The sequence below is a fragment of the Lissotriton helveticus genome, chromosome 8 (assembly GCF_964261635.1).
Source record: "Lissotriton helveticus chromosome 8, aLisHel1.1, whole genome shotgun sequence".
Lineage (NCBI taxonomy): Eukaryota > Metazoa > Chordata > Amphibia > Caudata > Salamandridae > Lissotriton > Lissotriton helveticus.
The window spans coordinates 17,249,226-17,275,373 of NC_136069.1; the positions used below are offsets into that span (position 1 = coordinate 17,249,226).

The 26,148-nt window shown below is 52.0% G+C and overlaps 1 long non-coding RNA gene across 1 annotated transcript; it reads right to left on the reverse strand.

The window, feature by feature from the left end:
- Nucleotides 1-2,821: 2,821 nt before the first annotated feature.
- Nucleotides 2,822-15,795, reverse strand: LOC144771441 (uncharacterized). The gene is made up of 2 exons (XR_013599280.1): nt 15,685-15,795; nt 2,822-3,675 (listed from the first exon to the last, which is right to left on the reverse strand). It is a non-coding gene; the product is annotated as an uncharacterized LOC144771441 (long non-coding RNA).
- Between the last annotated feature and the right edge of the window lie 10,353 nt (nt 15,796-26,148).

Consider the following 26,148-nt stretch of genomic DNA (forward strand, 5'->3'; position numbering starts at 1 on the left):
TCATGGACAGCAGGTTATTGTGTGTGTGATAATGTCATGGGGTGGAGAGAAAGCACTGTCATAGCTCATGGACAGCAGGTTATTGTGTGTGTGATAATGTCATGGGGTGGAGAGAAAGCACTGTCATAGCTCATGGACAGCAGGTTATTGTGTGTGTGATAATGTCATGGGGTGGAGAGAAAGCACTGTCATAGCTCATGGACAGCGGGTTATTGTATGTGTGATAATGTCATGGGGTGGAGAGAAAGCACTGTCAAAGCTCATGGACAGCAGGTTATTGTGTGTGTGATAATGTCATGGGGTGGAGAGAAAGCACTGTCATAGCTCATGGACAGCAGGTTATTGTGTGTGTGATAATGTCATGGGGTGGAGAGAAAGCACTGTCATAGCTCATGGACAGCAGGTTATTGTGTGTGTGATAATGTCATGGGGTGGAGAGAAAGCACTGTCATAGCTCATGGACAGCAGGTTATTGTGTGTGTGATAATGTCATGGGGTGGAGAGAAAGCACTGTCATAGCTCATGGATAGCAGGTTATTGTGTGTGTGATAATGTCATGGGGTGGAGAGAAAGCACTGTCATAGCTCATGGATAGCAGGTTATTGTGTGTGTGATAATGTCATGGGGTGGAGAGAAAGCACTGTCATAGCTCATGGATAGCAGGTTATTGTGTGTGTGATAATGTCATGGGGTGGAGAGAAAGCACTGTCATAGCTCATGGACAGCAGGTTATTGTGTGTGTGATAATGTCATGGGGTGAGGAGAAAGCACTGTCATAGCTCATGGACAGCAGGTTATTGTATGTGTGATAATGTCATTGGGCAGGGAGAAAGCACTGTCATAGCTCATGGACAGCAGGTTATTGTGTGTGTGATAATGTCATGGGGTGGAGAGAAAGCACTGTCATAGCTCATGGACAGCAGGTTATTGTGTGTGTGATAATGTCATGGGGTGGAGAGAAAGCACTGTCATAGCTCATGCATAGCAGGTTATTGTGTGTGTGATAATGTCATGGGGTGGAGAGAAAGCACTGTCATAGCTCATGGATAGCAGGTTATTGTGTGTGTGATAATGTCATGGGGTGGAGAGAAAGCACTGTCATAGCTCATGGATAGCAGGTTATTGTGTGTGTGATAATGTCATGGGGCGGAGAGAAAGCACTGTCATAGCTCATGGACAGCAGGTTATTGTGTGTGTGATAATGTCATGGGGTGGAGAGAAAGCACTGTCATAGCTCATGGATAGCAGGTTATTGTGTGTGTGATATCATGGGGCGGGGAGAAAGCACTGTCATAGCTCATGGACCGCAGGTTATTGTATGTGTGATAATATCATGGGGCGGAGAGAAAGCACTGTCATAGCTCATGGATAGCAGGTTATTGTGTGTGTGATAATGTCATGAGGCGGAGAGAAAGCATTGTCATAGCTCATGGATAGCAGGTTATTGTGTGTGTGATAATATCTTGGGGCGGGGAGAAAGCACTGTCATAGCTCATGGACAGCAGGTTATTGTGTGTGTGATAATGTCATGGGGTGGAGAGAAAGCACTGTCATAGCTCATGGACAGCAGGTTATTGTGTGTGTGATATCATGGGGCGGGGAGAAAGCACTGTCATAGCTCATGGACAGCAGGTTATTGTATGTGTGATAATATCATGGGGCGGAAAGAAAGCACTGTCATAGCTCATGGACAGCAGGTTATTGTGTGTGTGATAATGTCATGGGGCGGAGAGAAAGCACTGTCATAGCTCATGGATAGCAGGTTATTGTGTGTGTGATAATGTCATGGGGCGGGGAGAAGGAACTGTCATAGCTCATGGACAGCAGGTTATTGTGTGTGTGATAATGTCATGGGGTAAGGAGAAGGAACTGTCATAGCTCATTGACAGCAGGTTATTGTGTGTGTGATAATGTCATGGGGCGGAGAGAAAGCACTGTCATAGCTCATGGATAGCAGGTTATTGTGTGTGTGATATCATGGGGCGGGGAGAAGGAACTGTCATTGCTCATGAACAGCAGGTTATTGTGTGTGTGATAATGTCATGGGGTGGAGAGAAAGCACTGTCATAGCTCATGGACAGCAGGTTATTGTGTGTGTGATAATGTCATGGGGTGGAGAGAAAGCACTGTCATAGCTCATGGACAGCAGGTTATTGTGTGTGTGATAATGTCATGGGGTGGAGAGAAAGCACTGTCATAGCTCATGGACAGCAGGTTATTGTGTGTGTGATAATGTCATGGGGTGGAGAGAAAGCACTGTCATGGCTCATGTACAGCAGGTTATTGTGTGTGTGATAATGTCATGGGGTGGAGAGAAAGCACTGTCATAGCTCATGGACAGCAGGTTATTGTGTGTGTGATAATGTCATGGGGTGGAGAGAAAGCACTGTCATAGCTCATGGACAGCAGGTTATTGTGTGTGTGATAATGTCATGGGGCGGGGAGAAGGAACTGTCATTGCTCATGAACAGCAGGTTATTGTGTGTGTGATAATGTCATGGGGTGAGGAGAATGCACTTTCGTAGGTTATGGATAAGAGATTATTGTATGTGTGATAATGTCATTAGTGCAATATGATGATTAGAAGTGTGTAAGTTTCTACACCTGGGTTGGCAGGCGAACCACTGACTATGTTCAATATATATACAACTAGGAGGCTCTTTACAATGAGGTGAGGAGTCTTAGGAAGCTGTAGATGGGCCTGTGGTCGGTGAAGGAGCGCAGTGTGGCGGTTGATACCACAGCACAATACTAGCGGCAAAGGACTGCAAAACCCCACTCAGAGCCTGACGGCGCAGTACATGAAGACAGGAAGCAGTCATTTCTCTCTCATCTTTATTGCATTGGGTTAAATGATCATTTTTATAAGCTTCTGCAGAAAGCCAGTGACCAGTAGAAAGCTCACCCCCTACACAGTCATTTGATAGCATGGCACGAGATAGTAGCGGCATCTTCTAGATCAGGGGTCTACTACTGCAGGTAGCCGCCCATGGGCCGCATTGTGTGCTTGCAGCCAGAGGGGATCAATCGATCAATCAATCAGACATTTGTAAAGCGCGGCAAATCACCCGTGAGGGTCTCGAAGTGGATCGGGGGCAAGGGATGAGAGCTTTCACACCACGGCACGGGATGGGGTAGGCGTCTTCTCGGCTAGGGTTCTATGTACTGCGCACAACCTTCTGTAGGCAGCATATAGAACTTTCAGCCAGGCAGGGTCAGGCAGGGTCAGGCAGGGTCAGGCAGCCAGGAATGAGCTTCTTCACGGCATTTCGTGGGATGGTGTGGCCATCTTCTTGGCTACTAGTCTAAGCACCGCTTGCAACCGTCCTGGGGTTTGATTAGCTTCACACAATCTTCGGGAATCTCAGGGCACTTGATGTAGGCACAGGCAAGCTCCAGGTTGCACTTACAGTCGCATTTCCTGTTGCCGAAGTCTGTGTAGATGCTGTGCCCCATGGGAATCAGGCCGTTCTCAAATTCGTCACATCCTGGGTAATTGTACTCAGGGCAGAGACAGCCGACATGTTGTTTGCAGCACTGCTGATTCGCTTCTTGGCACCTGAATGCCTCATTAGCACAGTTCTCCGCTGAGCACTCCTCTGAGCTGACCCCAGGGACCAGGACGGTGGCCAACCAGAGGCAGAGACAGGGCACCACCAGCGCTTGAAGCAGTTTCTGAAAAAGAGAAGACGAGGCGTTGTTAGCTGAGATGCGCTGCGAATGATACAACACATCTATTATGACTGTATGCAGCGCCAACATAGGCTGAATATGAAAAACCTACACGGCAAACATGAGGCCGCCACATAGTGCAAGCATGTAATACATCTAAACGTCACATAAAGTATGCCTTCGTCATAACATTTCTCACTGAACCATTATCTGTGGGCCATATGTATCAAGCAAATTCGCATTCGCAAAGGCCGAAATTCGCAAATTTAGCGAATTTTTGAAATGGGATGTTATCTATAAAAGTACATCACAAAAGAATAACAAGAATTTTTTTTAAAGAGTAAAGTTCATATTGTGCAAATAAATAAGCGTTAGACAAATTAAAAATATATATATATATATATATATATGTGATTATTTGAGCGGTGGACCTGTGAGTCTGTGAGTTGGAATGAATAGGATAATGGGAATGGAAGAGTCCAGAAAGTGTTATTTGGGAGATCATAGTGGTAGGATAAGGTTTAGGATGGGTGAAAGGAGAGATACATGAGGGAAGAGCCTCTAGAAAGGGATTGGGGAGATCAGAGTAGTAAAATGAGGTTTGGGATGAGAAACAAAGGAGGGATACATGGGGGAAGAATTCAGAAAGGGGTGCTTGGGACACACTAGTAGGAACATGAGGTGTGGGGTGTTCCAAGGAGGGGTAGAGGGGAGAAGAGTCTAGAAAGGGTTATTTTGAAGATCATACTTCTAGAATGAAGTTTCGGATGGGTCCGAGAGTGGGTATAGAGGATATATAGAGAGATATATTGGGTGAGACAGAGTAGTGCATTGGAGAGAGTCAAATGTGTTTATTTCTGTTTTTTCTTCTTCTACAGTAGAAGTAAAGTAATTAATATATGGATACATAACTACATAGAAAGGGTATACATGTATAAGGAAGATAATATATTGAGATTTGAAGTTCTATTTTGCAAACTCAGACTTTCAAGTGTTGCTGTAATTGAAGCATTTTTTATAGCAATCTTTATATATAAATTGTTTTTTAATGTATTTTCATCAATATTTTAACCCCTTCCATGCTGCCGTCGGCCATTGGTGCAGGCCATTGCCGAAGGTGCGCCAAAAGTAAGCCCGTCTACGCCCGTCCGCGCCTGGACCGTGCCCAGCGCCAGACCCCCTGGTCCCCGCCATACCCAACCCACTAGAGTCACATATGATGCCACAACTCTCCTCGCCCTCAACCCCGGACTCGCTCCTCAATGCTGCAAAACCGCCCCAGGACATACCCACGGCCCATTCGCCTGCCTCTCCTGCAAATTCAATTGTTCCAGGACCATCACCAAACGCACTTCCTCCATACACAGTCCCGACTCTAACCACCTGAAGTGCATCCTGCTTAACACACGCTCAGTCCACAGACACGCAACTGAACTCTGGGATCTACTCGACACTGCGTCACCGGACATCGCCTTCCTTACAGAAACATGGATGAACACATCATCAGCACCCGACATCGCGATAGCCATACCGGACACTTACAAGATTATCCGAAAAGACCGCACCAATCAAACAGGAGGAGGCATCGCCATCATCCATAGGAACACCTTCAGAATCACGACCAGCTCCGACAATAATCTTGTAACTGCCGAACATCTCCACTTTCAGATCCACACCGACCCTAGGACCACACTTAGAGGCACCCTCATCTACAGGCCTCCAGGCACCCGCACTCAATTCAGCGACGACATCACGGACTTCGTCAGCCCACACGCCCTCGCCTCCGAGAACTACATCCTTTTAGGAGACCTCAACTACCACATTGAAAACAAACACGACAGCAACACCACCACCCTTCTGGACAACCTGGCCAATCTCTGACTCAAACAACTTGTTGACACCCCCACCCATGTAGCCGGACACACGCTCGACCCTATCTTCACCTCCAGCAAGCACATCTCCTTCGATCGCACCACAGCTCTCCACTGGACGGACCACAGTTGTGTTCACTTCAGCTACAAATCCACCCTGACCGACAACCACCCACAACCTATTCCTCGGAGAAACTGGAACAAAATCACCTCCGACCAACTCCTCATATCACTCAACCAAAACCCTCCCACCCTCTCATTGGACCCAAACCAAGCGGCCACCAATCTCAAGCAATGGATCACCCACAGTGCTGACGAATTAGCACCCCTGAAAAAGCACCAGATCAATTCAGCCAGCAAAAAGGCTCCCTGGTTCAATGATGACCTTAAAAAATCCAAGAAGCTATGCCGCACCCTGGAGAAAACATGGAGAAAAAACCCAACCACCGACAACATGGCCACCCTCAAGGCAGCCTCCCGCAAACACCACCAACTGATTAGATCCGCCAAGAAATCAGCATTCAAGGATCGTCTCGACAACAACACTCACAACAGCAAGGAACTTTTCAACATCGCCAAAGAATTCACCAACCCCACTGCAGCATCTAACGACATCACTCCCTCCCAAGACCTCTGCGATGCGTTATCCTCCTTCTTCTACAACAAAATTGCCGACATCCACAACAGCTTCGAGAATACTCCCAGCGATCAACCCTCCCCACCCCCCTCAGATCCTACTATGCCAACTAACAACCTTAGCGCCTGGAACCCAATCACCACTGAAGACACCATCCGCCTAATGAACTCAATCCACTCTGGCTCGCCAACCGACCCCTGCCCCCACCACATCTTCAACAAAGCTGACTCCATCATCGCACCCCATCTCCGTGATGTCATCAACTGCTCGTTCAACTCTGCCACCTTTCCAAAAAGCTGGAAACACGCCGAACTCAGCGCCCTTCTGAAGAAACCCACAGCAGACCCCTCTGAACTTAAAAACTACCGACCCATATCCCTCCTCCCATTCCCAGCCAAAGTCATTGAGAAAGCCGTCAACAGCCAGCTCGCCGCCTTCCTTGAATCGAACAACTCCCTCGATCCATCTCAATCCGGGTTTCGAGCCAAACACAGCACTGAAACCGCCCTCATTGCAGCGACTGACGACATCCGAACACTACTGGACAACGGAGAAACAGTGGCCCTCATCCTACTCGACCTCTCTGCCGCTTTCGACACAGTCTGACACAGCACCCTTATACAACGCCTCAGCAGCATCGGCATACAAGGAAAAGCCCTGGACTGGATCGTCTCATTCCTCGCTGGGAGAACCCAAAGAGTCCGACTTCCCCCATTCAACTCAGAGGCCACTGAAGTCATCTGTGGCGTACCACAAGGATCTTCACTCAGTCCCACCCTCTTCAACGTTTACATGAGTCCACTCGCCTCCATCGCGCGTCAACACAACCTTAACATCATCTCTTACGCTGACGACACCCAATTAATCCTTTCCCTCGCCAAAGACCCTATCACCGCCAAAACCAACCTTCACGAAGGCATGAAACAAGTAGCCGAATGGATGAAACACAGCCGCCTAAAACTCAACTCAGACAAAACGGAGGTGCTCATCCTAGGATCTTCACCCTCCGCCTGGGACGACTCTTGGTGGCCTTCCGCCCTGGGCACAGCACCCACACCCACAGACCATGCACGTAACCTTGGCTTCATCCTAGACTCATCTCTCTCGATGTCCAAACAAGTTAACGCAGTCTCATCCTCCTGCTTCAACGTACTTCGCATTCTCAAAAAGATCTTCCGCTGGATCCCCCTCGAGACAAGAAAGACTGTCACCCACGCACTGGTCACGAGTCGTCTGGACTATGGTAACACACTATACGCCGGAATCACAGCAAAATCACAGAAAAAAACTCCAACGCATCCAAAACGCATCAGCGAGACTCATATTAGACATCCCTCGCCAAGATCACATCACCGGACACCTAAAAGACCTCCACTGGCTTCCAGTCAACAAAAGAATTACATTCCGCCTTCTCACCCACGCACACAAGGCCCTCCACAATCTAGGACCCGAATGCCTCAACACTCGACTGTCCTTCTACAAACCCACCCGCCAACTAAGATCATCCAATCAAGCCCTCGCCGCAGTCCCGCGCATCCGAAAATCCACCATGGGTGGCAGATCCTTCTCCTACCTTGCTGCCAAGACCTGGAACTCACTCCCCTCTCACCTCCGCCTCACTCAAAAATACATCTCCTTCAGAAAAGAACTTAAAACCTGGCTATTCGACAAATAATGAACCCCTCCCCAAGCGCCTTGAGACCCTCTGGGTGAGTAGTGCGCTATATAAATGCCCGAACTTGAACTTGAACTTGAACTTGATGGCAATGCTACCTCGCTGGTGCTGCCGTCGGCCGACGCGGCCCCGCCCGTCGGCTCTTCTGCAAAAAGGGGTTAATAGTGAAAAACTTGTAGATAAAATAGTTATGACAATATTTACATATTGTGATAGATAAATAAAACAGAGACCCATGAGCATTTAATGAAATAACTTATATAGAAACTATGCAGTGACCTATAAATATGTTAAGCATGAAATAATATATATATATATTTAGGCGTTATGGATGAAAGAATAGACTGTAGAGGATGCTGAAGAAACAGGAATGTGCAAACAGCAGTCAGGAATCATCCGGGCTCCTGCCATCTGCAATCCACTGGGTTATTTGCCTCATTAAGAGGCATGCGTCTCTCACACTAGAGTGTGCTTCTGGGAACTGTCTTTGTGGCGCTGCTCGGCCAAACTACTAGTAAGACATTTCCTGACACCACAGGCAGCTCTCGAGGACATCCTGAAGCAGGGAGTAAGGACGAGGCGGAATCATTCACTGCTCTGTGAACAAAGGGTTGTATGACATTACAACGCATGCTTTTACCACGCATGCCTTTACATCGCAAGTTTTACAACGCATGCTGTTACAACGCATAGTGTTGAGGGGTGCTGGAAAGTGAATAGTTTAATTTACTATTCCAACTCCAGTCCCCGTGGATAGTAGGGAAGGTGTTGGATAATAAATTAAATCTATTCCCTATCCTAGAGCGCCCCCCAGCGCAATGTGTTGTAATGACATGCGTTGTAAAACTTGCGATGTAAAGGCATGCGTCGTAAAAGTTGCGTTGAAAAGGATGTTCCCCTGAACAAAGATGCCTTGTGAAGTGGCGGCTTAGTCGTCAGGGCGGTCGGGATCTGTGAGCGGGCTCTGCTTTCTTGAGATGAATTCACTCTCCAATCACCTATGACTATTCAGCTTTTGGTTGAGAATATAAGCTTCATCTAAGTTTCTTTTCAAATGACGAGGCCTTTGTTTAACCACCTGGCTTGTGTATCGCTGCCTCTTGGGGGAAACATTTTACATCGCATGCGTTACAACGCAAGCGATTACAGCGCGTTCGTTACAACGACCGCGTTGTTACATTGCAGTACATTACAACACAAGTCATTGCATCGACTTGCTGTAGGTGGCGCGCTGGATTTAGGAATAGCTTCATTTACTCTTCCAACTCCAGTGTGTGAAACAGTAGGGAAGGTGTTGGAATAGTAAATGATACTATTCATCGGGTTAGCGTTGTAATGACCGCGTTGTAATCTAAGGTGCTATATTCCCTCTTGGGAGCATTACAGCTTTCTTCTCCCGTCTCCGGCCCCGCCTTCATGAAGGCGACCAGAATTGAAAAACGTAATCTGAGTGATGAAAAGAGAGGTCTGGAGGATACTGGGGTGCAGACGCTATGGGGTTTGGGGTACACTGGGGATCAGAAGGCTTTGAGGATCAAAGGTCCTTGAGGACTTGATGATGAAGGGTTTGAGGATTGGAGGTCCTTGAGGACTTGATGATGAAGGGTTTGGAGGACACTGTGGGTGTTGCTCGTCATTGGGTTCTTGAAGATATTGGGGTTTGTGCTACATTGCAGTGTAGAGAACATTGGAAGATACTGAAATCTGTGAGATGACGGGTGTTGGAAACCCTTATCGTTTACCCGATATTGGGGTGTATTAGACATTGGGGGTTTGGGCTTCTTTGGGTTGGGGAAGCCTTCGGGCACTGGGGCTAGTCGGGGTTTGAGCAGAGGTCATTGAAGTTGCATTCTAGCCCGCTCCCAACATCCTATCCCGACTCAAAGCACTACTAAACACACAAGAACTCAAGGGCACAAACCTACCACAACTAATCCACCAGGAAAAGGAAAGCACATATTACTAACCTGCTAACTATTTAACTATAATCTTGGGTCTGGAGCAGCGAGATCCTCGCCACAAAGCGCTTCGATGCCTCGTACGGGGTACTAAGCGCTATATAAATACAAGTTTCAAGTACGATTGCAAGTTGAGCACCAATCCTGATTCTGGCATGAACATTCACTTGCTTCCAAATCAGGGGTGCAACTGGGGTGCAAACTGCTCTCCTAAGCAATTTTAAGTGCACCATAATCACCGCTGGAACCCTGGAACAGCTGTTGCACCAAAATAGAGCATCTTCTGCGTGAACGCACTGGGGAATGACGTCAGCAATTGAATCGGTAATTTGAATTGTCCAGATAAAGTGACAGAAAGGAACCCATTCTGGTAATGTGGTTTCTGGCGCTGTTACCCTCTTTGGAGCCGTGCGTAAATGTTCTGAAGTTGCGAGGGGGCGAGTTCTTAGACCTCCTGGGCCTCATTTATGAGAAATGACGCATCGCTGTGTGAAATCAGCGATGCGTCACTTCTCAGTGCGCACTCCGTGCGTCATACCTGATGCGTCATATTTAATGTATGACGCATCATGTCGCAAGGAGTTACAGATACGTCAGTATTTCTGATGTATCTGTAAGCGCAAAAGTGACGCAATGCTGGAGTGTGTCACAAAAGTGACGCAACTCCAGCAATGTGTGCTTTCACATTGGGCAAGCCGCATGTGAAAGGGCCTGCGTCAGTCTTACGCCTGCTGTGAGGCAGGCGTAAGATTTTGACACAACGGCGTCCTAGAAGTGACGCAGTGAAATCTCATAGATTTTACTGCGTCACTGCTACGAAGCTTTTTGCGGGTGAACTCCCCCCTGCATACATTATACCCGACGCAGGTATAATGTATCGCAGGGGTTTACAAAGTGACGCATCCGCTTAGATGCTTCAGTTTGTATATAGGGCGCAACAGGAGGCATGTTTTACGCCGCCGATGCGTCACAAAAAGTGACGCATCGGAAGCGCAAAACTGACGCAAGGCCTCATAAATGAGGCCCACTTCTTTGTCTTTCGCGCAGCAGGTGCAGCTGCGCCCCCTGCTGAGGGGCATAGTCTGGATGTGGTGTGGACGTCACACCCATGAAGGTGGCGGTTCCCTGCGTGTGGTCGGATTCCCCCTCATCCACCTGAAGCATCTCTGAGGCCGGCTCTGGGTTGAGTGATGCGCGTCCAAGGACCCCCGGAACTGCAGCAGGGGGGTCTCCAGGAGATGGATACCACCCCCTCCCCCCCCCCCGGGTCCCAACCCCCTTTGCTGAGGCTGCTACACGCTGGTGACATACATGTGCCAGAAGGTACTCGTATGATGCGGCCTCCCGCGGTTCAATGGTGACTTGAAAGCAGCTCAGCTCGGGGGCTAAGAGCCGGAATACTTTAAAAAGAGGACATTTTGTGAGGGTTTGAGGGAGAACCTACCAAATCTTCCATAATTAACCGTTTTAATTTAGTGGCAAATAAACAAAAGGAAACGTTTAATATATTAAAGAAACTCAGTCGTCCCAAACGAGTAACCCAGGAGATAGCCAGTGCTTAATTTGTGAAAGAGAGGGCACTGCGCTCTAAACTCTGCTCAGCAGCCTGCGGCCGGGGCAGGTAAACGCTGTCGCTCGCCATGCCAGGGGGCCGGGGTCTTTGCCCCGCTCCCAGACACCCCCTGACACTTTTCTAGCTGCTTTTTCTCTCTGTGCAGGGTTTTGCCTCTTTCTCTCCTCTGCCTTTCGGATCTGTGTGTTTTTCCTCCTCTTCCACTCGGGAAGTATCTGATGCAGGAACATAAGTGCCGCTCCCCGTAAAGAGCCCCTCCCCGGTACCCACCGGCTCAAATTAAGGACTGGATATAACTGCATAGAGGTGTTTTTTTCGGGTGGATATGGAATTCTCCATTCCATGGGATTAATGGTTTAATTACCACTTGCTGTGACCTGGACTCAGCAGCTGGTAAGGGTGAGGGGAGGCAGGTACAGGGCAGCTGGTAAGGGTGAGCCGGAGGCAGGTACAGGGCAGCTGGTAAGGGTGAGCCGGAGGCAGGTACAGGGCAGCTGGTAAGGGTGAGGGGAGGCAGGTACAGGGCAGCTGGTAAGGGTGAGCCACATGCAGGTGTAGGGCAGCTGGTAGGGGAGAGGTAAGTGCTGAGCAACTGGTAAGGGTGAGCTGAAGCAGGTACAGGGGAGCTGGTAAGGGTGAGAGGAGGCAGGCGCTGAGCCCGCCTGTGCCCCCGCCCTCACTGGAGTGCCCCCTGGTGCTGGGTGCCCACCTGTGCCCCCCGCCCTCACTGGAGTGCCCCCTGGTGCTGGCTGCCCCCTCTGCCCCCCGCCCTCACTGGAGTGCCCCCTGGTGCTGGCTGCCCCCCTCTGCCCCCCGCCCTCACTGCAGTGCCCCCTGCTGCTGGGTGCCCTCCTGTGCCCCCGCCCTCACTGGAGTGCCCCCTGGTGCCGGGTGCCCGCCTGTGCCCCCTTTTCTCGCACCCCTTGTATATTTCATTATAACATCATTAGCGAGACGGTCTCTCATTGGCTGTCACAATGCCCAGGAGGCGCCCAAACGGGGGTGGAAGGGAGGCGCTACTGCACCTTCTGGGAGCTGCTTTAAGTTCTCTGTCACTGGTGCAGACCCCCTGCGTCACGCTGCCAACCCCTGCAAACTGTCAGGGGGGAGACCCGCAGTGCACTCACTGTTCACCCTGGAGAGTAGTGAGTGCACCGCTGTGCACACTCAGAGCACGCGCACCCTGGGAAGAGCACCGTGCATACATCCGAGACACTGTCTGCACACTCAGCCGCCCTCCATATATCACACCTGTAACTGTGCACACTGGAGAGTAGTGAGTGCACCGCTGTGCACACTCAGAGCACGCGCACCCTGGGAAGAGCACCGTGCATACATCCGAGACACTGTCTGCACACTCAGCCGCCCTCCATATATCACACCTGTAACTGTGCACACTGGAGAGTAGTGAGTGCACCGCTGTGCACACTCAGAGCACGCGCACCCTGCGAAGAGCACCGTGCATACATCCGAGACACTGTCTGCACACTCAGCCGCCCTCCATATATCACACCTGTAACTGTGCACACTGGAGAGTAGTGAGTGCACCGCTGTGCACACTCAGAGCACGCGCACCCTGCGAAGAGCACCGTGCATACATCCGAGACACTGTCTGCACACTCAGCCGCCCTCCATATATCACACCTGTAACTGTGCACACTGGAGAGTAGTGAGTGCACCGCTGTGCACACTCAGAGCACGCGCACCCTGGGAAGAGCACCGTGCATACATCCGAGACACTGTCTGCACACTCAGCCGCCCTCCATATATCATACCTGTAACTGTGCACACTGGAGAGTAATGAGTGCACCGCTGTGCACACTCAGAGCACGCGCACCCTGCGAAGAGCACCGTGCATACATCAGAGACACTGTCTGCACACTCAGCCGCCCTCCATATATCACACCTGTAACTGTGCACACTGGAGAGTAGTGAGTGCACCGCTGTGCACACTCAGAGCACGCGCACCCTGGGAAGAGCACCGTGCATACATCCGAGACACTGTCTGCACACTCAGCCGCCCTCCATATATCACACCTGTAACTGTGCACACTGGAGAGTAGTGAGTGCACCGCTGTGCACACTCAGAGCACGCGCACCCTGCGAAGAGCACCGTGCATACATCCGAGACACTGTCTGCACACTCAGCCGCCCTCCATATATCACACCTGTAACTGTGCACACTGGAGAGTAGTGAGTGCACCGCTGTGCACACTCAGAGCACGCGCACCCTGGGAAGAGCACCGTGCATACATCCGAGACACTGTCTGCACACTCAGCCGCCCTCCATATATCACACCTGTAACTGTGCACACTGGAGAGTAGTGAGTGCACCGCTGTGCACACTCAGAGCACGCGCACCCTGCGAAGAGCACCGTGCATACATCCGAGACACTGTCTGCACACTCAGCCGCCCTCCATATATCACACCTGTAACTGTGCACACTGGAGAGTAGTGAGTGCACCGCTGTGCACACTCAGAGCACGCGCACCCTGGGAAGAGCACCGTGCATACATCCGAGACACTGTCTGCACACTCAGCCGCCCTCCATATATCACACCTGTAACTGTGCACACTGGAGAGTAGTGAGTGCACCGCTGTGCACACTCAGAGCACGCGCACCCTGCGAAGAGCACCGTGCATACATCCGAGACACTGTCTGCACACTCAGCCGCCCTCCATATATCACACCTGTAACTGTGCACACTGGAGAGTAGTGAGTGCACCGCTGTGCACACTCAGAGCACGCGCACCCTGCGAAGAGCACCGTGCATACATCCGAGACACTGTCTGCACACTCAGCCGCCCTCCATATATCACACCTGTAACTGTGCACACTGGAGAGTAGTGAGTGCACCGCTGTGCACACTCAGAGCACGCGCACCCTGCGAAGAGCACCGTGCATACATCAGAGACACTGTCTGCACACTCAGCCGCCCTCCATATATCACACCTGTAACTCTTCACACTGTAAAGTAGTGAGTGCACCGCTGTGCACACTCGGAGCACGCACACCCTGGGAAGAGCACTGTGCATACATCCGGGGCAGTGTCCCTAACACTGTGTGCACGCTCAGGCGTCCTCCATATATCACACCTGTAACTGTGCACACTGGAGAGTAGTGAGTGCACCGCTGTGCACACTCAGAGCACGCGCACCCTGCGAAGAGCACCGTGCATACATCCGAGACACTGTCTGCACACTCAGCCGCCCTCCATATATCACACCTGTAACTGTGCACACTGGAGAGTAGTGAGTGCACCGCTGTGCACACTCAGAGCACGCGCACCCTGCGAAGAGCACCGTGCATACATCCGTGACTGTGTCCCTAACACTGGGGTTCACCTGTGTGCACGCTCAGGCGTCCTCCATATATCACACCTGTAACTCTTCACACTGTAAAGTAGTGAGTGCACCGCTGTGCACACTCAGAGCACGCACACCCTGGGAAGAGCACTGTGCATACATCCGAGACACTGCCCCTAACACTGGGGTTCACCTGTCTGCACACTCAGCCGCCCTCCACATATCACACCTGTAACTGTTCACACTGTAGGGCGTGCACACTCAAGAGCACGCACACCCTGGGAAGAGCACCGTGTGCACATCTGGGAGAGTGTTTCTAACACTAGTGTTCACCTGTCTGCACACTCAGCCGCCCTCTATATGCGATACCTGTCACTGTTCACACTGGAGAGTAGTGAGTGCACCCATGTGCACACTCAGGGCACGCACACCCTGGGAAGAGCACTGTGCATACATCCGGGGCACTGCCCCTAACACTGGGGTTCACTTGTCTGCACACTCAGGCTTCTCCATATGTGATATCTGTAACTTCACACTGTAAAGTAGTGAGGGCCCCTCTGTGCACACTCAGAGCACGCACACCCTGGGAGAGCACTGTGCGCACATACCTGTAACTCTTCACACCGGCCCTAGGCTACAAACCTCTTTAAATCGCGCGCCCTAGACCGCATTAACATAAATAATTCCTATCTCTGCTCGCCCAGGAAGCGCTTCGGTGTCTCGTCGGGGATAGCAGGCGCTATATAAATACCAACACGATGTAATACAGTTCGTTTGAACACAGCTTTTGCTTGCTCCGTCTCTCAGCTTTGTAGCAATGCACATAACAGGTGCCATCATATAACACGTAAATGGTCCACATTTCACCAGTTTCGGAATGATGACATGCTGAGCCCATCCTGCCAAGAATCGAAACACTTCCCCGCAAGTTGAACCCAGATCTCTGCAGCAGGCGCAGTAACACACCGAGCTAGAGACAGGCTGTACTTACCCCCATGGTGAGTGTGATTGCAGGTGCGGGTGTCTGTGCTGCGACGTGTGCTCCTCGGCAGACTCCTCGGTGACTTGTGTACTCCACAGCAGCCCACACCCGGTTATATGCACACTCCAGAGGCCACGCCCCCTCCTGGGACACTCCAGAGGCCACGCCCCTCCTGGCACACTCCAGAGGCCACGCCCCCTCCTGGCACACTCCAGAGGCCACGCCCCTATCCTGGCACACTCCAGAGGCCACGCCCACCCCCTCCTGGCTCGTTAGTCACGATGGAAGCAGCAGAACCGGTCCTGGCACGGGCCCATCATTGGGGCGTCTGTCGCACCCAGAGGGAGTCTGTCTGTCTGATGCAACGCGGGGCCTGAGTCAGCCAAGAGCACCGGCCGGGGCAGGACGGGGGCAGATTTGCACCTGTCCTCGTTTCACGTGGTCACCATCACAGTGCCCGTGAACTCACCAGTATATGACGTCAGTTATAACGTATGCTGCAAGGGGTGGCACTGGGGGGAGGTGGGGGGGGGGTGGGAGTTGTGTGTGTGTGAGAGTTGTATTTGTGAGTGTGTGTGTGTTTCCTCTGCCATCCAGAGAGAATGTTGCAGAAAGCGCCAAGAAGCGCGCCACTGATCGGCTAATGGTGGCACTAGGTGCAGACTGAAAGAAACACAGGCCCTGGCACCAAAATAAAAGGGGCCCCATCAGCGAACCAGAGAGCTGTAGAAGTGGCCCCGTTTGGATCAGGCCAGGGTTGAACGTGTAAAGACAGCTGGGCGGGTGTTGTGCAAGGAGTGCAGACTCAGAGGGGTGTGTTGCTGCTGACAATGCTTGTGATATTAGACAAACCGACAGCAACACCAGCCCCGCCGGCCATAAAACAGACCCCCCCCCCCGGCCATAAAACAGGCCCCCCCCCCCCCGGCCATAAAACAGGCCCACGGCCATAAAACAGCCCCCCCCCCCCCCCCCGGCCATAAAACAGGCCCCCCGGCCATAAAACAGGCCCACAAGCTGCATAAAAACAATGCAATCGGTCTCGCATTTTTGAAACTTTATAACCTATCGGTATTGTAAACCACAATGGCTTTTATTACTGCAAATTTTTTTAGACATAAATAAAAGGCATTGCCATTTACAATGCCAATAGCTCAATATCTCGCAATTGCGAGACCTATTGCATTGCAAATGCTTGTTTCCTCTTGCTCTCACGCACCAAGAATAGTTGAGTCTTTTTATGGTCCCTATTTCAAGTGTGAATATTGTGATCATTTTCCAAACTTAAATTAAAAAACAAAGTCTTACCATTTTAGTTCCAGAGGATTAACAGATGCTCTCGTAGTGGTTTATTTGCACAAAAGCCTGGATTCATTCTGTCTTCCATGCTTAACGAAAGTGTGTGATTTTAAGTGAATACTTTATTTTACCGATCTCCCTTTTTTTTCACCGTCGCACATGAAAGCCCCTTCAAATATGTGAGTTCAGCCCACCCGCTGGAGGCAAAACTATTTTGTTTGATTTAATGTTATGTTATCTATAAGAATGTGGGCCTCTTAGTTCGCTAAGGGCAGTATCCCCAGGACGGTGGTGGGGCAGACATGGTATAAATTCATGTTTTAAAACTATCACCTTTAATAAGAACTTCTCAGTGCAGTGTTCTATAACGTGATATATTTATGGCAAAGCCTCCAAATCTTAAAAAATGCACTTTATGAATTTTGAAGACATTTTATTATATTTTACAAATTGAGTTGTATGATTTTTATTGTAAACATGTTCAGAGCCTGGCCCTCGGGTCGGCGGTGGCCCAGCTCGCCCCGTTAATGTGTTGACTCGTATAGAACCCATTTTGTAAACCCCCCACAGCCGTGGGGGCCCGCCTCAAAGGCACCCCGGATTATGTATTCTCTGACCTCGACAGGAGACATCTCGCCCCCAGCCCCTCCCTGCTGGCTTTGCTGCCCCCCCGTGTACTCCTGTCCCGGAGGCTTGAACCCTAAGGGGCTTATTTACAAGACTCTTGCGCCACTTTTGCGTCACTTTTTCCAAAACTGACGCAAAAGTGGAGCAAGGAGCTTGTAAATCTGCCCCTGAGTGGCAGCGAGCTTTGATCTCCTGTCCTTGTGAGGCGCTCACTGACCGGAAGTCACCGATTAACACTTCTTTTGTCACTTTATCACCGGGCTCGGCCCTTGCAGGGGGGGGGGGGGGTTGTTTCTGGCCCTAAACCTTCAAAGGCCGCAGCTGTCTGAACCGAGACTCAATTCATCCCCCTCGGCTTCCTTGATTGCCTCTGCACGTCCGAGCGGAGGCCACAGATTTACAGTCGGAAATGCCCCCCAGGGGGTCAGTGTGACACTTAGGGGCCCCCACGAGGCTGTGAGGGACCCCCGCCGGGATGAAAGGGCCCCGGCTGGCCCTGCTGGTCACTGCAAATCACTTCATCTCCTGCGCCTGAACGTGTCATGTACATACGGTGCTTGTAAAGCGCTCCAATACCTTCGGGTGAGTTGGCGCTATAGAAAGTATGCAAAAAAAAACAGGGGAACAACATTGTTCGTTCAACCGCTCGAATACTTTATAATTAAGCACAACATTGGGTTTTAAAAAATGTTTAAGGACTAGGTGAAGAAACACGGGATCCTTGAAAAGCCGGGGCCGCAGCGTCTCCATCAGGAAACAGCAAAGAGACACCCCGGAGTCTGGGACGGGGGTCACGTGACCTGCCGATGAAAGATGCACCACGGGCCTCATGCAGCCGCCCATTCAATCCGAGGCCTCTTCTGCGGCAGAGCCTGTGGGAAGGAAACGTGCGTCAGAGACAGAATGATTGCATCACAGGCAGCTCTGACGAATCAAAACAGCTACAGGAAACACACTTACGCCCATTCCTACAGTAATCAATCAATCAATCATATCATTTGTAAAGCGCACTACTCATCCGTGAGGGTCTCAAGCCGCTGGGGGGGGGGGGGCTGCTACTGCTCGAAAAGCCAGGTCTTGAGGAGTTTTCTGAAGGTCAGTAGGTCTTGGGTCTGCTGTAGGTGGAGGGGGGGGGGGGGGGGTGTTCCAGGTCTTGGTTGGTGGTGAGGTGGGAGAATGATCTGCCACCGGAGGTTGCTCTTCGGATGCGGGGGACGGTGGCGAGGGCGAGGTCGGTGGAGCGGGGCTGGTGGGGGTGTAGAAGCTGAGTCATCTGTTGAGGTACGCTGGTCCGGTGTTGTAGAGTGCCTTGTGTGCGTGTGTGAGGAGTTTGAAGGTGATCCTCTTGTCGACGGGGAGCCAGTGCAGGTCTCTCAGGTGGGGTGTGATGTGGCTGCGGCAAGGGATGTCGAGGATCAGTCGTGCAGAGGTGTTCTGGATGCGTTGGAGCCGTCTCAGGAGTTTGGCCGAGGCTCCTGCGTAGAGGGCGTTTCCATAGTCCAATCTGCTGTTGACGAGGGCCTGGGTGACCGTCCTTCTCGTTTCAGTGGGGATCCACTTGTAGATCCTGCGGAGCATGCTGAGGGTGTTGAAGCAGGAGGAGGAGACGGCGTTGACCTGTTTAGTCATGGAGAGGGTAGAGTCAAGGATAATCCCTAGGTTGCGTGCGTGGTCGGTGGGTGTTGGAGCAGTTCCCAGTGCGGTCGGCCACCAGGAGTCGTCCCCGGCCGAAGGGATGGATCCGAGGATGAGGACCTCCGTCTTGTCCGAGTTCAGCTTCAGTCGGCTGTTCCTTCTCCATTCAGCGATGGGCTTTATTCCTTCGTGAAGGTTGGTTTTGGCGGTGTGGGGGTCCTTGGTGAGGGAGAGGATCAGCTGGGTGTCATCGGCGTAGGAGAGGATGTTGAGGTCGTGCCGATGGGCGATGTGGGCGAGCGGTGCCATGTAGATGTTAAACAGAGTTGGGCTGAGGGATGAGCCCTGGGGTACACCGCAGATGATCTCGGTGGCTTCGGAGCAGAAGTGGGGAAGGCGGACGCTCTGTGTTCTGCTGGAGAGGAAAGAGGTGGTCCAGTCCAGGGCCTTCTCTTGGATCCCAGCGTTGTGGAGGCGTGTTCGTAGTGTGTGGTGGCAGACCGTGTCGAAGGCAGCTGACAGGTCCTGGAGGATGAGGGCCGCCGTTTCTCCGTTGTCCAGCAGGGACTTTATGTCATCGGTGGCGGCGATGAGGGCAGTCTCGGTGCTGTGGTTGCTGCGGAACCTGGACTGGGACGGGTCCAGGATATTGTTCTCCTCGAGGTAGCGGGTCAGTTGTTCGTTGACGATCTTCCCGATGACCTTTGCCGGGAACGGGAGCAGGGAGATGGGCCGGAAGTTCTTGAGGTCCTTGGTGTCCACCTTGGGTTTCTTGAGTAAGGCATTGATCTCCGCGTGCTTCCAGATCTCCGGGAAGGTAGCTGTCTCGAAGGAGGTGTTCATGACTTTCCGGAGATGGGGTGCGATGGATGTGCTGGCTTTGTTGAAGATGTGGTGTGGGCATGGGTCTGACGGAGATTCGGAGTGGGTGGTGTTCATGATCTTGATGGTGTCGTCATCGTTAATGTTGGTCCAGGAGAGCAGGTGTTTGGTGCGGACGGTGGTCGTGGGGGTGGAGGTTTCAGTGTTTGTCGGGGCGGTCGTGGCGTTGAAGCTGTTGTGGATGTCTGCAATCTTGCGGTGGAAGAAGGTGGCCAGCGAGTCGCACAGGTCTTTCGAGGGTCTTTCGAGGGTGGGACGTCGTTGGTGTTGGAGATGGGGTTGGAGAGTTGCTTCACAATGTTGAAGAGCTCTTTGCTGTTGTGAGCGTTGTTGTCTAGGCGGTCTTTGAAGGAGGCCCTTTTGGCAGATCTGATGAGGTGATGGTGTCTGTAGGTGGCGTTTTTGTGGGCTACGTGGCTGTCCGGTGTTCGTTCACGGAGCCAGATCTTCTCCAGCTTTCGGCAGGTTGGCTTGGAGGCCCGGAGGTCTTCAGTGACCCAGCTGGCTTTCTTGTTGGTGTGACTGTTGGAGGGTTTCTTGATCGGGGCGAGGGTGTTGGCGCAGTCATTTATCCACTGTCGGAGGTTGCGGGCGGCGGTGTCGGGGTCGGTGGGGACGGTGGGTGGGCTTTGGGCGAGGGTGGTGGTTAGCTGGTCTTCGGTGACTTTGCTCCAGCAGCGGCGAGGCATCTATTGGGTGCGGTGGTGCGCGGTGGGTTTCTTGAAGGTGAAGTGGATGCAGCGATTGCGATGGTCGGTCCAGTGGAGTTCGGTGGTGTGGTTGAAGGAGATGTGGGGGCTTGCAGAGAAGATGGAATCAAGCGTGTGACGGGCGGAGTGGGTGGGTGTTGTGACGAGTTGTCTGAGTTCGAGGTTGGCTAGGTTGTCGATTAGGGTGGCGGAGTTGGTGTCGTTGTTGTTCACGAGTTGGAAGTTCAGGTCCCCGAGGAGGATGTAGTTCGTGGAGGCGAGGGCGCGTGTGCTGACGAAGTCGGCGATGGAGTCGCTGAACTGTGGTCGGGGTCCTGGCGGTCTGTAGATGTGGGTTCCTCTGAGGGTAGTATTGAGGTCGGTGTGGATCTGGAAGTGCAGGTGTTCATCGGTGCTGAGGGTGTCGTCGGTGTTGGTCGAGACTCTGAGAGTGTTCCTGTGGACGATAGCGATACCTCCTCCTGCTCCATTGGTGCGGTCCCTGCGGGTGATCTTGTAGCCTTCCGGGACGGCTATGGCGGGTGCCGTGGCAGGGTTCAGCCAGGTCTCCGTCAGGAAGGCGCGTCTGGGGAGGTTAAGTCGAGTAGGTCCCAGAGTTCAACGGCGTGTTTTCGGGCGGAACAGGTGTTGAGAATGATGCCTCTGAGGTGGTTGGGTTGTTTCCTGGTCGGCAGCATGGTAGGGCGGCTACTTGGGAAGCTGCAGTTCCGGCAGGTGAAAGCTCCGTGGGTGCGCTTCGGGGCGGCCAAGAAGCAGGTGTGTGGTCGTCTAGTGTTGAGTGCGTGAAGGGATCTGGCATCGTAGCGATGTTGTGGTGTTCGCGGGGTCCAGGGGTCCTGGCGCTGGGCGCCAGGACCCCTGAACCCCGCGCAGATGGGTTGTGCAGACAGGCTTGCCTTAGGCGCGCCTTCAATGCACCAGCGGCACGCCCGCAGCGCGCGTCCGCTGTGCAACCTCCATATGAGGGGATGTGGGAGGGAGGAGCAGCTGGGAGGCAGGAGCGGGGCGGCGAATGGCATTGCAGGGGGGCGGGCCGCATGGATGCAGCAGTGGGGAAAACGGGCAGGGGCCGCGGGAGAACTGGGCACAGGAATAAAAACAAGTCTGGGCAAGAAAGCAAATTCGGCACAAGAGAATAAAAACAAGTGTGGGCAAGAAAGCAAGTTAGGCAGAGGGGAATAAAAACAGTCTGGGCAAGAAAGCAAGTGCAGGCACAGGGGAATAAAAACAAGTCTGCGTGTACAGAGGGAGGACGCCAGGTGGCCTTTATGGAGATGGCGTTTTAATGAAATGTGCAAAATTATAATTGCGCGTGCCTTGAGTTATGTCGGGCCGCAATGAATTGCGGCCTGTGGGTTAGGCAGCTGCAAGCGTTCGGGTGCAGTGTACTTGGAAACGCATTTGCATTTGTTGTGACCCAAAGCGCTAACCTGCTACAGAGCAGCTCTTTGCGGCCACGACTGTGCTTACATTACTGTCGTCATTACAGACTCTGTTGGTGGTATATGCGACATAGTATGGATCCTCTGTTTATCGTTCCGGTTGTTTTTTCGGGTATAAAACAAGCATTGGCAAAGCCAGTTGGTCTGGCTTTAACGTGTGAACGCAGGCATGGACAGATGTACCCAGACTATTGTGGAGTCTGTTTGCAACGTATTTCGTTCTGTGCCTCGTACATCTGTGTCCTGTTTTTTTAAATCATTTCCCAAGTTCGCATTGCTTCACATCTGTACAAGCCTGTGTTTGAAAACGTAGACGAAAGAAAGCAACATCTGTTACCTCTGCCAGTGCTTGTTGCTTGTGCTTGCACATGTTCTGTCAAGGATTCTTGGCGTGCTTTAGCTCCCCATCTAAGAAGGAAGTAAGCAACACGAGGTGTTCACATGGAGGTGCTGCTTTAGAGTGAGTGACAACATGTTTTCTGTCATCCCGTCCCCCACCCCCAGCGTCGTGCTTCTATCAGTAGAGCCTCGAATCACCAACTCCGAAGGGCTAATGTCTGACTGCTGACGCGTAAGAGTGGGAGGGGGGCAGGGGTGTGATACATCTAATACCAAACTTCCACAAAATCAAGTAAAGAAATAGATTTTTTTTTCTATTTCTTTACTTTTGCTATAATCGCGGCACCCACGCTTTACTTTTAATGTTAAAAGTAAAGCGCGGGTGCCTTGATTATAGCAAAAGTAAAGAAATAGTGTTTTTTTCACGTTTTTTACTTTTGCTATAATCGCGGCACCCGCGCTTTACTTTTAATGTTAAAAGTAAAGCGCGGGTGCCTTGATTATAGCAAAAGTAAAGAAATTGTGTTTTTTTCACGTTTTTTACTTTTGCTATAATCGCGTCACCCGCGCTTTACTTTTTTTTTTTTTTGCAGACTTTTATATAGCGCGAACTAGACCCGAACTGAATCAGGTATCAGAGCGCTTTACATAGCACCAGTTATGTTACATGAGGACACGCATTCATTTTAGGCACGGGGGGATTAAGTGATTTGCCCAGAATCACAGGAGGTTTTTGGCGTTGTTACCCAGACTCAAACCCAGATCCCCAGGTCCAAGGTCGAGTGCCCTAGCCGTTAGGCCAACTCCTCTCCCCTGTTTAAAGTAAAGTGCGGGTGCCGCGATTAGAGCAAAAGCATCAGATAGCACAACGTATGTAGCAACGGTGGAGGACTGTGACTTCAATAATGAAAAGTTAGACCCAACACCTCAATAAGGACAGAAGAATTAACAAGCATTGGCCGCGTGGCCCTAAAAGTAATAGGCCGCGTGGCCGTGAAATGGGACGCGTTCTGTGGTGTGGGAGAAGTGGAGCGGGGAAAGGCAGATGGCTGGAGGCGCGCGAAAGTGAAAGTAATCACGAATGTAAGGGTGCCCTCGAGATGGCGCCTGTGCTCGTAAGCGCGCGCTCGCGCTCTTAACCGCTCGCTGGTGGCCGGAGAAAGCCTTTTGGTAGCACTTCAAAAAGCCAGTTACTAAATGTGTCGCCAGATCAGCGCATGCGCTGGCTCTATCGAGACCTAAAAATGACCCACAGATTTATGTGTCGGAGCAGGTTATCGGGCATTAATTGCCCAATAGGCGAGCCCGACTGAATTCTGCAGTTGAAGCTTCGTACGGCTCTGCTCTGGCCTTCTCACCACTGCTGATCGATTGTACACTTGAACTTTCAGTTTGCTGCGATTGGTGCCTTTACACAGGGTGATTAATAAATATAAAACTGCTTACTGTTGCTTCCTAAACGGATTCTCTGCCCTCCCACCCAACCACCAGCTCATTGTTCATGCGTGAGGCCGGAGCTCCCAACACCAGCGCCCCCATTCCTGGAACAGCAGCATTTCAGCCACAAAGTTGCCCACGGTCACACATCGCATGCATATGATGTTAGATTATGGGACACTCACAGCTGAGGAATACATTTACGGTTCATCTAGTGGTCCGAGCGCCTCACCTCGGGCTGAGCTCTCTCTAGGCACTAGACTGGTGGGCACAGGGACTCAGATCACCACAGAAGCCGGGCATACACTCGAGTTCGCTTCCTGCCATGTTTGAAGTACATTTATGGATATTTAGACTTCCAAAGCCTTCCAGCAGCACTCCCGAGCAGCTACAACTGTTGCAGTTTCCCCAGGACTACTGTTCGAAATTACCCCCGTCCTTGGCAGGAGTAAATCACCGACCCTTTCCCGAGTGGATGGAGAAAGGAAAGGTTTGGGAGTGCCCCAGGCTCACAAGTGTGTGAGTGTGCACAGACTCTCCATGGAGCTTGCCTGGAACTCAGTCATTGCCGATGGTAGGAAATTTACTCCTACACAATATTACACCATAAATCAAGCCATTTGTGCACGTAGGTTGATTTTACAGGAGTGAACAGTGAGTGTGTCATTGTGTGGAGTGTGCCTCCCTCTGCTGTGTGCCCTCTGCAGCCAGTGCACAGGGGAGGGGGGTGAAAGGGAGCTTGAAGACCTTTAAGAGGTGGTCTCCACTCACGTGGCACCGATAGGAAGTTCTGGTCATGCCACCAACACACAACATACGTAAACACCAGTGATCTGCTGGGCAACCAATTAGAGGGCGCGGTGTGCCTGACTCCAAGGCTCCTGCTGTCCTGGGGGGCATGGAGGGAAGGAACAGGGCAGACCCTCCCAGGCACAGAAGCCGGGGGCCTCTGGCTGGTGGAGTCTGACCGCAGTGCCAGCTGCAGGTGTCTGACCACAGTGCCGGCTGCAGGAGTTTGACCGCATTGCCGGCTGCAGGTTTCTGACCGCAGTGCAGGTGTCTGACAGCAGTGCTAGCTGCATGTTTCTGACCGCAGAGCCGGTTGCAGGTGTTTGACCGCAGTGCCGCCTGCAGGAGTCTGACAGCACAGCAGTGCCAGCTGCAGGCTTCTGACAGCACAGCAGTGCCGGCTGTAAGTTTCTGACCGAAGTGCTGATTACAGGTGTTTGACCGCAGTGTCAGCTGCAGGCTTCAATCAATCAATCAATCAAGGCATTTATAGAGCGCACTACTCACCCGTAGGGTCTCAAGGCGCTAGGAGGGGGGGTGCCTTTACTGCTCGAACAGCCAGGTCTTAAGCTTCTTCCTGAAGGAGAGGTGGTTCTGGGTCAGGCGTAGGTCGGTCGGGAGGGAGTTCCAGGTCTTGGCGGCCAGGTAGGAGAAGGACCTTCCTCCTGTTGTCGCTCTTCGGATGCGGGGGACGGCGGCGAGGGCGTGGCTGGTTGATCTGAGGTGTCGCTTGGGGGTGTAGAAGTTGATCCGGCTGTTGAGGTAGCTCGGGCCTTGTTCGTGTAGGGCTTTGTGTGCGTGGGTGAGGAGACGGAAGGTGATTCTTTTGTTGACGGGGAGCCAATGCAGGTCTCTCAGGTGTCCGGAGATGTGGCTGCGGCGGGGGATGTCGAGGATGAGTCTGGCTGAGGCGTTCTGGATCCGCTGGAGTCTCTTCTGGAGCTTGGCGGTGGTTCCGGCGTAGAGGGAGTTGCCGTAGTCCAGTCGGCTGGTGACGAGGGCCTGGGTGACCGTCTTCCTGGTCTCGGTGGGGATCCACCAGAAGATCTTCCGTAGCATGCGCAGGAAGTTGAAGCATGACGAGGAGACGGCGTTGACTTGTCTGGTCATGGAGAGGGAGGAGTCCAGGATGAAGCCCAGGTTGCGTGCGTGGTCCGTCGGTTTGGGTGCGGTGCCCAGGGCGGGGGGCCACCAGGAGTCGTCCCAGGCGGAGGGCGAGGAGCCCAGGATGAGGACCTCCGTCTTGTCTGAGTTCAGTTTCAGGCGGCTGGTCGTCATCCACTCGGCTACGTCTTTCATCCCTTCATGTAGGC